We start from the raw sequence: 14,588 nt of genomic DNA, 5'->3' as shown, positions 1-14,588 counted from the left end.
CAAGTATGTCTATACAGCGTTCATGGCCTCCCCATCCAGCTGGTTTGCCCTTGGCAGCTCTACTCAGCTGATGCTGGGTGTGGACAATATGTGATATCAGTGTCTTTTCAACCTCTGACCTTCATGACCTGCACTTAACAAAAGCTTAAATGGCAGGAAGTATGCCTGTGAAGCTGTATCTAAAGCAAAGCACAAAAACTGTGGTCATTGTATGACAATAAAGCAAACAAGCACATCAGAAAAGTGAATTATTTGTTATATAAATATGCCCTTAGGAAAGAACTGCTCAGAAAAGTGTTTTATTTCTCATAATGGACACTGAGGTCCCATTCCTTTGTGTGGGAGTGGGGTGGGTTTCATGCCCATGGCTCACCAGTCCGGACAACTTGGCCCTGGGTTAGGTTCCTTCCTTGTCAGAGGAAAATTGGGAGAAATGGTTTGTCATGCACTGGGGAATCAAAGGACTGAGGAGTAATATGGCTGTCTGGAAATACCACTGTCTCCCCACTGCCTGCTGGATGACCCTCCTCGAATGGGGTGGACCAGCTGAGCAGCACTTGGGCAACCAGTGCTAGATGAGATGTGTTCTGCCCTTCACATGGGAAAATGGGGGGTGGGAGCAAGAAATGTGACATGAGGACTAAACTTTCATATGTTTTTGCTCCAAGATAGATTGTCTGTCTTTAGCTAGGCCTTTAGAATGCTAATTGCCATTCCACTGTCCAGGCATCCTCTGCACTTGATGAACTGCTCTGGGCTTTACCATCAACTGCTCTTGCACTTCTGAGTAAGCCCTTTAGAAGTAATAGCAAAGATTATCAGCTCTGTAGGGAGGGAGGAGTAGAGCACACAGAACTTCCAGGAAAAGGGCTGTTGTTCTTCCTTGCCATTTTCTGAGAAAAGTAGGAGCCTCAGCAGCCTATATTTCTGAGGTGTGAAAACGATGAACACAGACTTCTGGTTTGTGCACATGGAAAATCCAGGTAGAATCGAAACTAGACAGAATTAACTCTCCCAGCAGAGGAAACCTTGTTCAGGTCTCCAGCAGGTATGGCCCTTTTGAAATTCAGAATCATTCTTTATTTTACTGGCAATATGAATAAATGTAAAGCATCAGAAAAGATATAATGGAAGTAGAAATCAGAGTGTGGAAAATGCATCTTCTGACTGTATTTTAAAAGCAGTTTAATTCTTTTGGATAAAATTTTTCAGTTTGTTTCTAGGGGCTCAGAAAAGTAAAAACATGAGGAAGCCTTCAAGTTTTCTGGATCAAACCCATATACTAGAAAGTTATTTTCCATCTTAAAGATAATTCACCAATGTCTGCCAACCCAGCTGTTCAACATGCACTACTGGGACAGTGTTCACCATATATGCCTTCCTTATGGTTATATCCCATTTTGAAACTTCCTATAAGGAAGCATCCATCCTATGTGAGGGTACCATCTTAGCAAGATCATGCAGGCACCTGCATTTTCAAACACACGGTTCTTACTCAGATAATCTATGAAAGGAGAAGCAGGAGTAGGAACTTTGCATCACACAGATTTTTGCGATGTTGACTCATTTCACACTGAACAAATGCTTCCTGAAGTTACCTGGCTCTTTTGGTTCTGTAAAATACTGACAGGTTTATGCAAATTAAAAATCTAACAAATTTAATACAAGCCCAAATACTAGCAAATGATTTTTTTCTCTAGGTTTTCTATTCCTTGCAAAGCAGATTCAGTGGTATCAGCAATATAATCTCTGTTAGGATTGATCAGTAAGATTGCAAAATCTACGGAGATGATTAAATTGAAAAAAGATAGCAATAACTTGTGCCATCTTAGAGTATATTCCTGGAAGCAAATATCTTGTGTAAGGTCTATGAAAAAAAAAAGATGGTGGTGTTGATATTTAAGTAAATCAGTTGAAAGTGCCAGGGCAGCCTGAGATCATTGCCCTAATGATGTTATCTGGTTTGCCTCTACCAGATTTAGACATTTATTTTACAGCCCACATGAGGCCAATGCCAATAAACACAGTAATGTTAAATGAGATTCAGGCATGTAAATTATAAAATGCTACAACATCCTACATTTTATGTCACTCAATTTTTCACTTTCTCTCAAAACAGTGCTGAAAGCAACAGTTTCTTTTCTGGGCAGTAGCCACAAAATAATCTCCAGATCTCATGTGCTGACTTGCAACTTGTCATTGGTTCTGTCTTTACATCTCACATCACTGCATCTCTCAAAATCTTTGTATCTCTCAATCTTTGCATCATTCAGCCTTGCACCCCTCAGCATCTCCTTGTATTCTAGTATCTTAACACTGGGCTGTATCTGCAGTACACCAACATCATATCTGTGCAGCATCTACTGCTAATTTATTCTAGAAGAAATAATCTCTGATCCTCTCTGTGTGGCACAACGTCAAAGGAAATACGATATTTTACCAATGCCAAATTAATTTTCTAGCAAGATGCTAAAAGCATTTAATCTCTCTCTTTGTGTTAACCATTTTCCCTCAAGTTTTCTGTCACAGATGAAAGTTACTGTCTATGGGAAATAGCAATTTGATGATGCTGAAGTCCTCTTCAACAGATCAGATGAAGCACCTTCTTTACATCCACACTAGTCCAGAGTACTCCCAGCTGGGATCTCAAGTGCTGGCATAACAGAGAAGTAAGAGTGAAGGACTGAGTGAGTGTTGGTGCACTTTTAGTGCTTGACCTCATTTCTAGCACTGTCAGCAAGTTGTCTCCTGTGACAGTTGCTTTCAGTGTGTCAACATCTGCATGGGAGCAGGGAGACAAAGAGCTAGGCGCTATTCCCATTGCTGCAGGCTGGTTGGAGTCACATCCACTGCCCAGAGGCTCCTCCCAGTCCCAGAGCCAGTCTGTCCAAGGTCTGGTTCATGTTCAAGCCTACTCTAGAGCATTTTCTCTCCACTTCCTGAGATCCTCCAAAGAACAAACTGCCATCTATAATTGCTAATTGCCTTCTGAAACTAACCATAGGTAATTATTTTCCATTGAAAGGTTCTGGGGCAGAGTTAGTAAGCTGAAAGAGACAACCTAGGAATGCAGTGGCTGAAAGTATCTCTGTACAACATAAGGCTTCTCATCTGGAGAGGTGAAAGCACTTCTTAAAGCAGATGAAAAGTCATGGCCACCTTTTGCAAATGGGGAAAAGAAGGCATTGAGCAGTGGCAGGACTTTCTCAAGGTTAATGCAAAGGCATTGCTAAGAGAAGTGAGGTTTCATAGCACATATATGCACATATATAGCACATATAACACTGACCATAAAGAGAATGTACTAAAATCCTGGGGGATCATTTTGGAGAAGAGTCAGTATTAAGGTAAGCTACTACACTTAGTTCATAAGAAGGGCAGTGAGTGCCAAAGCTTATCCACGGTGTCAATCCAGTCTTGGCAGGCAGTCATTTTTAGAAAGTTACTCCAGCCAGCTACCCCTGCTCAGAAATGCCGGGCTGACATGCAGAGTTTCAATTCCTCCCCTTTCTGACATGAACTCAAAGATACTGAAAAATATTCAGTTAAGCCAACAGATCAGTTGGATTTTTGATACTCAGAATGTGTTTTTCTGGCTTGGTGTCCAGTACTTTGCAGTTACTCTTCTAAACAGACTAGCTGAGCTTGCAGGACTAAAGCACATGAAGCTGATTATGCTTCCTAGGCCCACTTCACTGTGTCATTCACACCTGTCTCTGCACAGCCTTGTATACAGAAGGGAAAATGCTTGGTGACTACTCTACATTTTAGATTTAACCCTTTAGCTCTCCTCCTCAGTGTTATCCATGTTTGGTGCATATGTAAGGACAGCCAACAAATCATGGCTTTGAGACTGATTGATAGAATTTTATCTTAGTTTCTTACATGTGAAAATTAGGCATCATAGCCTGAAAAGCAGGGTTTGAAAAATTCAATTGACCACTGCTTGCCAGAAGACCAGCCAGCTAACCAAGTGCTGGTGATGATGCACAACAAATGGCTGTCTGCATCACAGAAGAACACTGCATATGATGACTGGCTAGGACTTCTTTCAGCCAAAAGTATTGGCCAGTAGCTGGAAACAGTTAAACACAAGCAGGTTCCCTTTGCGTATTTGTTATTTATCTCGTGCAAAATATTTATAATTAAATCATGGATGTATTCTGTGAGCATGTCCTCTCTGGTTCAGGGAGGCAGTGAGATACCCATTCACCTACTCCACAATCAGCTGCTCTGAGGGAAAATGCAGAAAGACCCATCATACATTTAGCAGAAAATCTGGACAGAGAAACTGCTGCACAGGGTCTCAGTGTGACTGGGCTCATGCCACAGGCAGATAAACATCCTGAAGTGAGCAGATTCCAGTGTGTGGGGCTGTGTCAACACTACCACTGCAGCAGAGTGCAGAGATGCCTGACAGCATGAAATGAAATAATTTGGTGACCAGTGCCAGAGAAAGAGTCAAATCAAGGACTCAGTGCTTGATGAAACATTTAATTCAAGGGAAAAAGTATTTCTGAGCCATGAAGGAGGCAAAGCATACTTTCAGCCTGATATGTCCATGTCAGGTGATACTGGCCACCCTATCAAAAAATATTTAATTTCTACAGGCAGAGATCTCTGTTCTTGGAAGCTGTCCCAGAACCAAGCAGGTTTCTATGTCTGGATCTCTTTATGATGTGTGTTTATCTGTGAGATATTTAACATGTATAGGACTGCTTCATTTTTCATGACTGACTTTAGAGTGTAACCCAAGCACTTTTCAAGTTTGCATCTTTTAAAACTATTATCTTTTAGGCTAAGTTTGTCTCAAGAAATCACCTATGAAATTTTGCTTAAAATTAGGCTAAGGGAATGTTCACAGTAGAGTTAAACTAAATCAATTTATAGGCACATTTACATGAGGATTAGGTTTAGAAAAAAGATGAGTAGCACTGATCCTAAGTGAAACTGAACTCTCAATTTTGTATGTAACTCATATTTAGGTGTTGATGAGCAGATTTAAAAACAGGGATTTTGATAAGCTGGAGATGATTCGGAAGTAGCTACAATGAATGTGGTTCTTTTGGAGATCATTGTGTGTTCACACTCCACCAGAGGAACACCTGGGCTGCGTGTTTTAGGCAACCACCATCTGTCAGAGTTGCATAAATGCCTTTTGCTTCTTTGTGATTTTGTATAATGAGAGGAAATAAAAAGTACCATGGAGTCAGAGAAATTCTGGTTGAAGGGGACCTCTGGATATCTCTAATTCAGCCTCCCACTTAAAGTGGGACCATCTCAAACACTAGATCTAGACTAGATCAGCCAGGTCTCTGTCTAGCCAAGTCATCAATACTTCCAAGGATTCCAAGAGCCCTATTCCATCCCACCATCTTAATGTCCATTCTGAATGTCCCAAGCCAAGCCTCTGGCTGTTGCTTCTTCTTACACTATCATCTGCCGTGACCAAGAAGAGTTTGTTTTTACTGTGTTTGTAACTCCCTCATAAACAGTTTTAGACCCCTGTTACGTCCTCCCTTAGCCTTCACTACCCCTGACTAAGCCCATCTCCTACAACCTCTCTTTGGGGCTTCAGACCCCTGACCATCTTGACTGACCATTGCTGGGCCCTAACTCCTGTCTGGACTCCAGGCTGTCACAGCAGCCATACAGAAAGTCTGCAGACATGGCAGAGGCTGGCTGCAGGTCTGTTCAAACGTGTCAGTTCAGTAAGGCCATTAACCTTGCTGAAGACAGGGTTAAAAATTGCCAAGACAATATTGCCTGACATTGCAAAGAGGAGATTAGGCATGATTGGCTCAGGGGGGGTGAAAAGGACCTGAAAATTAATTGTATTTAAAAAAAAAAGGGGTGTGAGCAAGTTGCCCAGGCAGCTCTGCTGAACCACAGACACTGGTTGGAGCTCTAATCAAAGGAAAAGCATCACAAGCAGCAGCTTTTTAAACTCTGAGAAAGGTTAGACCTCTGCTATTCAAAGCTGCCCCAAGATCCCTACTTATTTATAAACCATGTTGCTGTAGGAAACTCTATAAATATTCAAAGTGATAAGTGTGACCTTACTCTTCCTAGAGTGGCCAAAAATAAAAATGGAAATTGCAATTGGCCTGCTGAAACCTCTTCAGTTACCTCCTCTGTCCCCACCCCATCAAGCCAAAAGCAGAATTGCCAGGTCTGGACTTGACCATAAATCATTACAGTCAGTTTTTCAGACAGACTTGAATCTCTGTGTTTGATGAGGTGACAACACACACAGTCAATAAACCCAAGCAGAGACAAAAGACATTTGCTAGATAATGCAGGAAAATAGACAATGCACAACACAGAAGATTATATTCTTCTTAGCGCAAGGATTCTTATTAGGAACATCCCTAACATGTTTAAATCTGGTTTAATTTTACTCAGCATCAGTGAGGCCACACCTGGAGTACCATGTCTAGTTTCAAGGCCCTCGGTTCAAGGGGGACGTGAAGAAACTGGAGAGGATCCAGCAATGGTCAGTCAAGATGGTCAGGAACTGAATCCCCAGTGAATTCCAGGTGCTCCTCTGGTGGAGTCTGAACAGACATTCATCTCCAAAAGAACCACATTTGCTGCAGTCTGAGGGGCTCAATGGGTGTAGCAATGGCTGGTGTCACTTGTAACATTTATAACTGAAAACTATAACTGAAAACATTTATAACTGAAAAATCAAGCCTGAAAACAGAGAAAAACTAATGTTACATTAACTTATCTAAAGCTGAGTTAATTCTTTCTGGGTCAGATTTGGTTTAATCTTCACACCCTTGGATTCCTATTACTCACGAGGTTTCCTCTGTAAGAGCATTTCCAGCCCTTTTTAATTAAAAGGGTAACTCAAAGAGTTGAGCTCAAATATTTCAGAATTGCTGAAACAAAACAAATCTGTGAAGCTATTTCTCTATATTTGGTTATCATTTTCTTTCCAACTACACAAAAGTTAAGGCATACACATCCTAGAATAAAAATCCTGTCTGACAGATACAAAGTCACTTTGTAGCTAAAGAGAACATTTCTGCTGTCACTAAAATACCGCGGATGTAGCCAATTGAACAAAAATGGTACTGTCTAAACAAACTCAGCACACAATGGCTAGTTCCTAGCTTCAGAGGTTCAGCGGACCAACTGTGCTGCAGACAATGCTGAGTTTGTTTAAAGCGTAATACATTTAGTTGTGCATGCTTATATATGAGTTATTTTAAAGTTGCTTCAGGCTAAATTCATTCCTGTTGTAACACCACTGAAATGAGTGTATAGTGGAGATTAATTTGGCTTGTTATATACTGAACTTGCAGATCTTTCTTGAAAAAAGAACTTTTCGCAATTGATCTTGTTCACTGCAGTCATTTAAACACAAAGAAAGTCTTATCTGTGTTACATCCGTGTGGTGGAGTTACACTGGATTTACGCTGTTGCAACTGAGAGAATTCTTTCAGCTGAAAATAAAGACCACTGCCCAAATTACATGCAGATCACTGCACTTCTCCTATACACTGAAAAACTTGTAATGCACATTTCAATGTCATGCATGACTTGATATAGCAACTGTAGGGAAAAGGAATTCAGAGTGATACACAAAACTGTTAGAAAGTTAGGTCATGGCTTTAGCTGTAACAGATTTCAACATCTAAGCAAATATGTTTAAGCTTTTCCATTATGCATAGATGGAAAGCAGTCCATGCTCTCTTCAGTTTACAAGGCAGCAATAGGATTATTTTCATATTTGAATTATCAAAAGAGATGGCATTTCAGCATTCTAGGTATGAAAGCTTTCAACACAAGGATGAAGGAATAAGATTCAAATTAACAACCAGGTGCCAGGTGTCTAAAACAACCATACATACAATTTAGGTGCTTAAAAGGAAGAGCTCAGAAATCACTTCATCATCACCATCTCCACTTTGTTTGGCTTGATGCCTTATGAGGTGCAGCTGCCCCACTCACATCATTTATATTATTTTAAAATAATATAAAGTAGAAAAAGAACCGAATTACAGAATTATGTGTTGCTTCCAAAATTTTCTTGAAGTTTTTCTAATACAAAATGTTTGAGAGAAAATTTCTCAGGCTTGGTTTCATGAAGAATCTGTTAATATATATTGCATTCTGATTTGAAATCTCAGGATCCCTTGGGAAATGGAAATTCTGAATGTCAGCTGAACTACCATTTTGTAGTGATGAGCTCTTATTTCACAGACCAGGTCAACAGGAGCAGGGACAGTCCTCTTCCTGAAAGCACTTTTCTAGGGCCTATAATCTTTCTGTAAGAGAAATAAACTTTTAAAAAGTTATGGGTGGCAGAACAAAGCCAGGTGATGGAAACTGATCGTTAGCAAGGAGACTACAGGTTCCTCACTAACAGTTCACTCCCTGTGGAGGACAGTGATGAAAATTCAACGATTAGTGATCTTTTTACATCCAAGATTTTTCTTTTAAAGGCAAAAAGAAAAGGAATAAAAAAAATTAAAAATAGCCATTTACTGTGTTCATCTCTAGTCTCTAGTTCTGTAGCCCTAGTTTGCCTCCAGTTGCCTTCTTGCAACCAGTTTTGTCATGAGCTTGCCTCCTTTCAATTAATCCAGAACCTTCATCCCCAGATGAAAGAGAACTCACAGAGTTGTGTGCAGTGTGCAAAGGCTCTTCCCACTTCAAAATGCGCTTGTCCAAGAAAACTCCCATTACTACAGGAATAGACATATTGGTATATAATTTTTTGCAGTCTTGGAAAGATTTGCTTGCTATTTCAGTTTTTCTATAAACACATGAATGGGGGTATGAAAGCCACCTCTGGTTTAGAGACCTGTTATAGTTGTTTATTAAACATTTCTTTCCAGTTCTCACTGGAACTGAAAAGGAATGTAACTACTCTTAACTCGATGTCTCTGCCTTTCCTCATCTTCCACTGCTCATAACAAAGATACTTTCCCCTCAGAGTATCCATAATCCAAACATGAATTAGTTGGCTTAAGCAAACCACCTTCAGCTGCTTACTTCTGCATTTTGTGCAGAATTTACATAGCAAACCCCACTACATGAGCCATGCAAAGCAAACATTAGGTTACTCTGTGTGGCTGGATAGTTCAACCATGATTATCCCTTAGTCTCTGCTCAGAAGACCACAGCATTCCTTAAAGCCAAAATCTTTAGAAAGTTTAATCTTCTCCAACTGGGCAGTGAGATGTATGATAGCTGATAACTTTGTTCTCTTCCAGTTCAGTTTTCATTTAATTGAGAGGTATAAAAATACAAGCTGACATGGAAAGTAAGGTTTTATTTCACTTTACTCCATCTGTTGACTGACTTTGGTGAATCTGGTGCAAACACAAGAAAAATGTATTCCACAGAAAAGTGTATTGTCCTTTTGAGAGTTTGAACTTCTTAAGCCTTTGGTATTTTTAAACATATACTCTAGATAGCACAGGCAGTCTTTAAAAAGCCATGTCTCACAGAAATTCAAAGATCTAGGGATTTTAATATATTTTACCATACTTCCATGGGACAAATAAATAGCGAGGATGAAGAACTGCAGGTATTCATTTGATTGTTCTTTTTTCTCCAGAGACAATCTCAAAAATGACAGAGATCTGGCTGAGAAAAGGCACCCACCACACACAGGTTAGAGTTGGCTATGACAGTGATGCAGACAAACATAGCGAGTTCGCACTGATCTCTGAGACTTGCTGTTAGCCTGCTTATTCCTGCTCGCGATGGCACCAGGCGCTTTAGCCACATCTGTAGCCACTGTCACAAGTGCTGAGGGTCACCCTTAAAAACAAGGTACGGTGAAAGCCCACATGTTGAAGATTCTCCTCTAGATACTAAAAATAGTTCTGATAGACCCTGTACTACTGCTAGTGACACAAAAATACACAGATCACCTACCACAAGAAAAAGAAAATTAGGTAACCACCCATGAAGGACAATGTTTTGTTGCTATATGCCACTAATTTATTTCTAAAAATTAAAAAACCCCAAACAATGTACAAAATGAAGAACAGCTGGTGCAATCCAACTGTTCTACTAATGCAGTAACAGTACTTAAAGTTACCTGTAATCTGGCATAATATCTAATACCACATACCTGTAAGTGCTAAAATGTGTATTTCCTCAAACACCCTGTTTTCTTGGACTATGACACTCCAGGAATAACACATTCTTCCTAGGCCGTCTTTATGGGAAGACTCTCTCTTCAATTTTATGATACTGGATAAGCATCTGTTTACTCTATTGTCAGCTGAAAATAGACACAAAGATGGTTAGACCTGATGCATATCCAGTTGCCAAAAATGATGAAAATGTCATCCCTACTAAGACCTGACTATCTGACATCTGTTTCTTTGGGAGACAATATATATTCCTATTCCTGCTGGAACAGGGAGTGGGAAAGCACTGATGAGCTTAGCTAAATCCCATTCTTAGTGCAGTCACAGTGAAAATGGTTGCTAAAGCCCAGCTGATTGTTCTTGTGCCAGTGCCCTGGGGACAATAGCAGCAGTACAAGGGTGTGGGGGATGCTCTCATTTGGCTATCAGCACAACTGTACTGAGATTTACTGGAGGAGGTTAGAGAGCTCCCCCAGTACACTTCTTCCCATTACCATTAGGCTCTGTGCTGTACCCTGACACAGCTGTGGATGACACTGGAAAGGGGCACACCTTTTACCTCTCCTCCATCAAGCTGCTTTGCTCTATGTGGCGGCAAAGTACCCACACCATCACAAAAACCTGCAGAGATAAAGAGCAGAACATCCATATTTCATACTCCAGTCAGAAATTCTTTGGGAGACAGTGGCTATGAGGTGATGATGGTGTGGCTGTGTCCCAAGGGAGGGAGAGCCCAGCGCACAGCCTGCATCTGCACCAGCTGATGCTGTCAGCTGTCATGGGAGTACTTTGGCTGTTCTTCAAGTGACAAAACTGTGGAACTTTGCAATGAATCTTTCATCTAAACAGAAAGTATGCAACATATTCCGGCCACATACATTGTAGTAAAAAGTGCTCTTGGTCAGAGGCAAGTGAGTTCTCTTTAGCATATTAGCAATTAGCTGCATTAATTAAAAAAGCCCAGTGACAGAAATGCATTACCATTTTAAAATACTATCTATACAACCATGAAAATTTAATCTAACAGAGACAATGCCATGGTACAAAAAGTTTATTTAGTCACAATTTTGTAAACATATGAGGTAAATTAACATTTACATCAACTTGTTTCTTACAGAATTTAATACACAAGGCACTTCTTTGAAGACAGTACTTCTGTTTTCTGTTGCTATTGTTACAAGTTCCTGACAGCCCAGAAAACTTGTGTTTGTTCTCAGATTCTGTTATGTAAAAGACAAACATCTGATAAGCACAAGAAAGCTCTCAGTAAGCTTTCTTATGCTTTACAACCCTTTAACTGTGAGAAACGGTGTCAATGGAAATCAGGAATATATTCTCCATGTTAAAGTATGTTCACTTATCTTGCATAACTCTTCAAGGACTGAAACTTCTAGAATTTGATCAGCATCTTACAACAAACTTAAAATGCAAATCTACAATTTCTTTTTCACATCAGTGTTTTATTTTTGCTTATGCAAATAGTCCCGTTACCTTTCATGGTCTTATTTGCAAGAGTAAAATTAACTTGCATAAAATTGTATTTGCAGCTTCAGAACCATGGTTTTGGCTAGAAAGCAAAACATTGGTCTTTTGAAAAGTCTTCTACAGTGTAACAGTGCAATGTTTCTCTACAACTTATTTTGTTTAGAATTTTAAACCAGGCTGTAAATTTAGCGCTCGAAGGATATATGTCACAGCTACTCTTTGTCATTGAACCTCTAAACACACAAGGAAGCACGTCAATAATAACGAACCTTAGTTTATTTGGTAATAATTGAGTTCATGATGGAAAGTTATCTTTTTCTATAGTGTGCTCTCTATATATCCTGCTCCTGTATTTTAAATACACAGAGAAAACTGATCAATGATTAGGTTAAACCATCTTTAATGGGACTGCCTTATGTCTGAAGAGTTCCTGTTACAGTAAGACATTTCTCTCTTAAGTTTAATATATTGGCAGGGTCATTCTTTTACTTCTTATACAACTGTAAGCTTAGAAAACCATTTATTTTATCCAAATGTGCAAACTGAAATCAAAAACTGAATGTAAACATCAGAAAATCAAAATTACAAGAGCACACACTTCACAAGATAAAGGAAAACATTTGGAATAAAATAATAATAAAAAACCCCAGCCTGTTCAAATCCACGGTGTTAGTGTCTGTATTAAACAAAAAGACCTGGGGGCTCAACGCTCTGCTGCAGACTGTTGACACCCATGTGAACTCAGTGGAGTACAACAGTTTGTAGCAGCTGAGGAGATGGTCCCATGACTATCCAAAACAGGGCCTAAGTACTGATCTGATTTTTAAAGCTTGCCTTATTTTACTGATCCTATACTTACATACTCACACCAGAAAATAATCTCGAGAGCTGCAAAATGTCAGACATTTAATAAGCTCTAAGCGCCTTCATAGACAAATATACTGAGGAAAAGCAATCCCTGGTACCACTTTGCACACAACTTACACCAGAAAAATGCACAGTTCACTGGCTTTTTCAGTGCACGCTACCTATTTTCAAGAAGTTAGGATTTTTCGATGCCAGCATGGACCAACAAATTCAAGGAGCACTTTTTTATCTACGAAAAACTGAGAAATTGATTTTCATGTTCCACTTCGATAAAGGGAAGGTTCTAGCAGGCTGTCTTCATTTAATCAAAATACAAAGGGATGAAATGTTGGGGTTTAAACTGTTTAAACTCTTAAACTGTTTTCGTTTGTGTTATCTGACAGCTGCACTAATTAATAAAGCCTAGTGACAGAAACCAGATCAACTGCATCCGTGGCCAAGAACTTACGTATTTGTGTATTTTTTTACTGTAATCTTGTAGCTTTGTAAATTTACTGTATCTTTGTGAAACTATAATGAAAAATGTACTAATGAAATAAGTGGTTTGGAAAATACGTTTCATATAATCATGGTGGTTGGAAGGGACCTCTGGAAGTCATGTAGTCCAACCCCCTGTGCTCCAACCAGGGTCAACTAGTGTCAGTGAGCTGACTTACTCCTAAAAGAACAGCACATCATAAACATGGTAACTTGTTCGAAGAGTATCTTTTTTCAGTTTTTTCCTTTTCTTTTCCACAGCTTACCTTAGCCTTTTTTTTGTAACTTCCAGTAAGAGAAGAGCAAAATATGACTACTGGGGGGGGGGGGGGGGGGGGGGGGGGGTCAGTTTTCTTAATACCTGGCATAATTCTGTTCTCAATTCCACTTTTGCAGCAACTTAACCTATTGGTCTCATGTACATGTATAAGATCTTTCAGGACTGTGGCTTGAACCGCCACATGCCTAGGCTAAATCAAGTATAATTTCCCTCTTTGGAATTAAATCATGTGAAAGAGTAAACAACTTGGAAATTAGCAGATTATATTTGCCAATAGATTCTGTTCAGCAAGTTATTTGGTGTTTGTATGTATTTTCTAGAACTGTGGAAGTCTTCATAATATTGCTTTACTCATAGCATGTAGAATTCAGTAATGATTCATGTGTAAAGTACTCAAAATCAGCCACACCAACAGGACTTTTTTTTCCCATCAAACCTGATTCCAGATGTGATGCAGCAGCTAAAAGTAATTAGTAAGCACTAAGGGGGAGTTCTGCCAAGAGTTATCTGGGCTTAAGTGAAGAAACAATTACTGGACTCCAAATGAAATTGTAGGTAATGAAAAGGCTTGACACTGTATAGTTATATGATGGAACTTAAACTGATTGAAAAAGCACAACCTGTGAGTTGTAGCTTTGCTTTTTTAGACTAGTACTGCTTGGATGCAGAGGCTGCTCTGTCAGATCTCTCTTAGGGGTTTTTAGTAGAGTTACATTTCTCCCCCCAAGCTTCATCTAACAGGAAAAATTATCTTTAACAGCTTTCCAGTAGTTACTCTGCCTGAAAATACCATATATACCACAAAAGCACCTGAACTCTCTGCAGGTCTATCCACATGTTAATTTGAAAAGGGTAGACTAGGTATCAGTTGATCCTAAGTTAAACCTATCTTTGTTATTTTTTTTTTTTATATATCATACAGATGCAATCCTGCAGGACAGACTCTTTGAGGGCTGTTCTAAAGTAAGGACTGCAAGATTCAGAGCTCCATCAAACAAGAAGTCAGTTTTGCTCTCAAGCGTTGATACAAAAACCCCACATATTCCAGGTGGTCTGATTTCTATAAATACACTCCAGAGAGACTTTGACTTTATTCTTTAGAAGCATAAAAGAAAGGAAAATACAGCCCATGAATTCTGATGTACAAAAATACAGAGATGCATACTGCCTTATCTCAGCAATACCAAATTCTTGGCATTTAGCAAAACTTACATAACTGCTAGCATAGATGCTAGTAAATCTACCAATTTTTGAGTATTAAAATGCCTTTGTTTACATCTAAGCAACTTTATCAACTTTATCTTGTATACATGCAACTATGCTGAACTTAGACTAAAGCAGAATTTAGCTTGTATCTC

This window comes from Pezoporus wallicus, unplaced genomic scaffold (assembly GCF_028554395.1).
Source record: "Pezoporus wallicus isolate ANWC-B61680 ecotype Strahan unplaced genomic scaffold, APGP_CSIRO_Pwel_v1 scaffold_6446, whole genome shotgun sequence".
NCBI lineage: Eukaryota > Metazoa > Chordata > Aves > Psittaciformes > Psittacidae > Pezoporus > Pezoporus wallicus.
The sequence above is the reverse complement of the archived record's forward strand: the minus strand, read 5'-3'. Positions refer to the sequence as shown.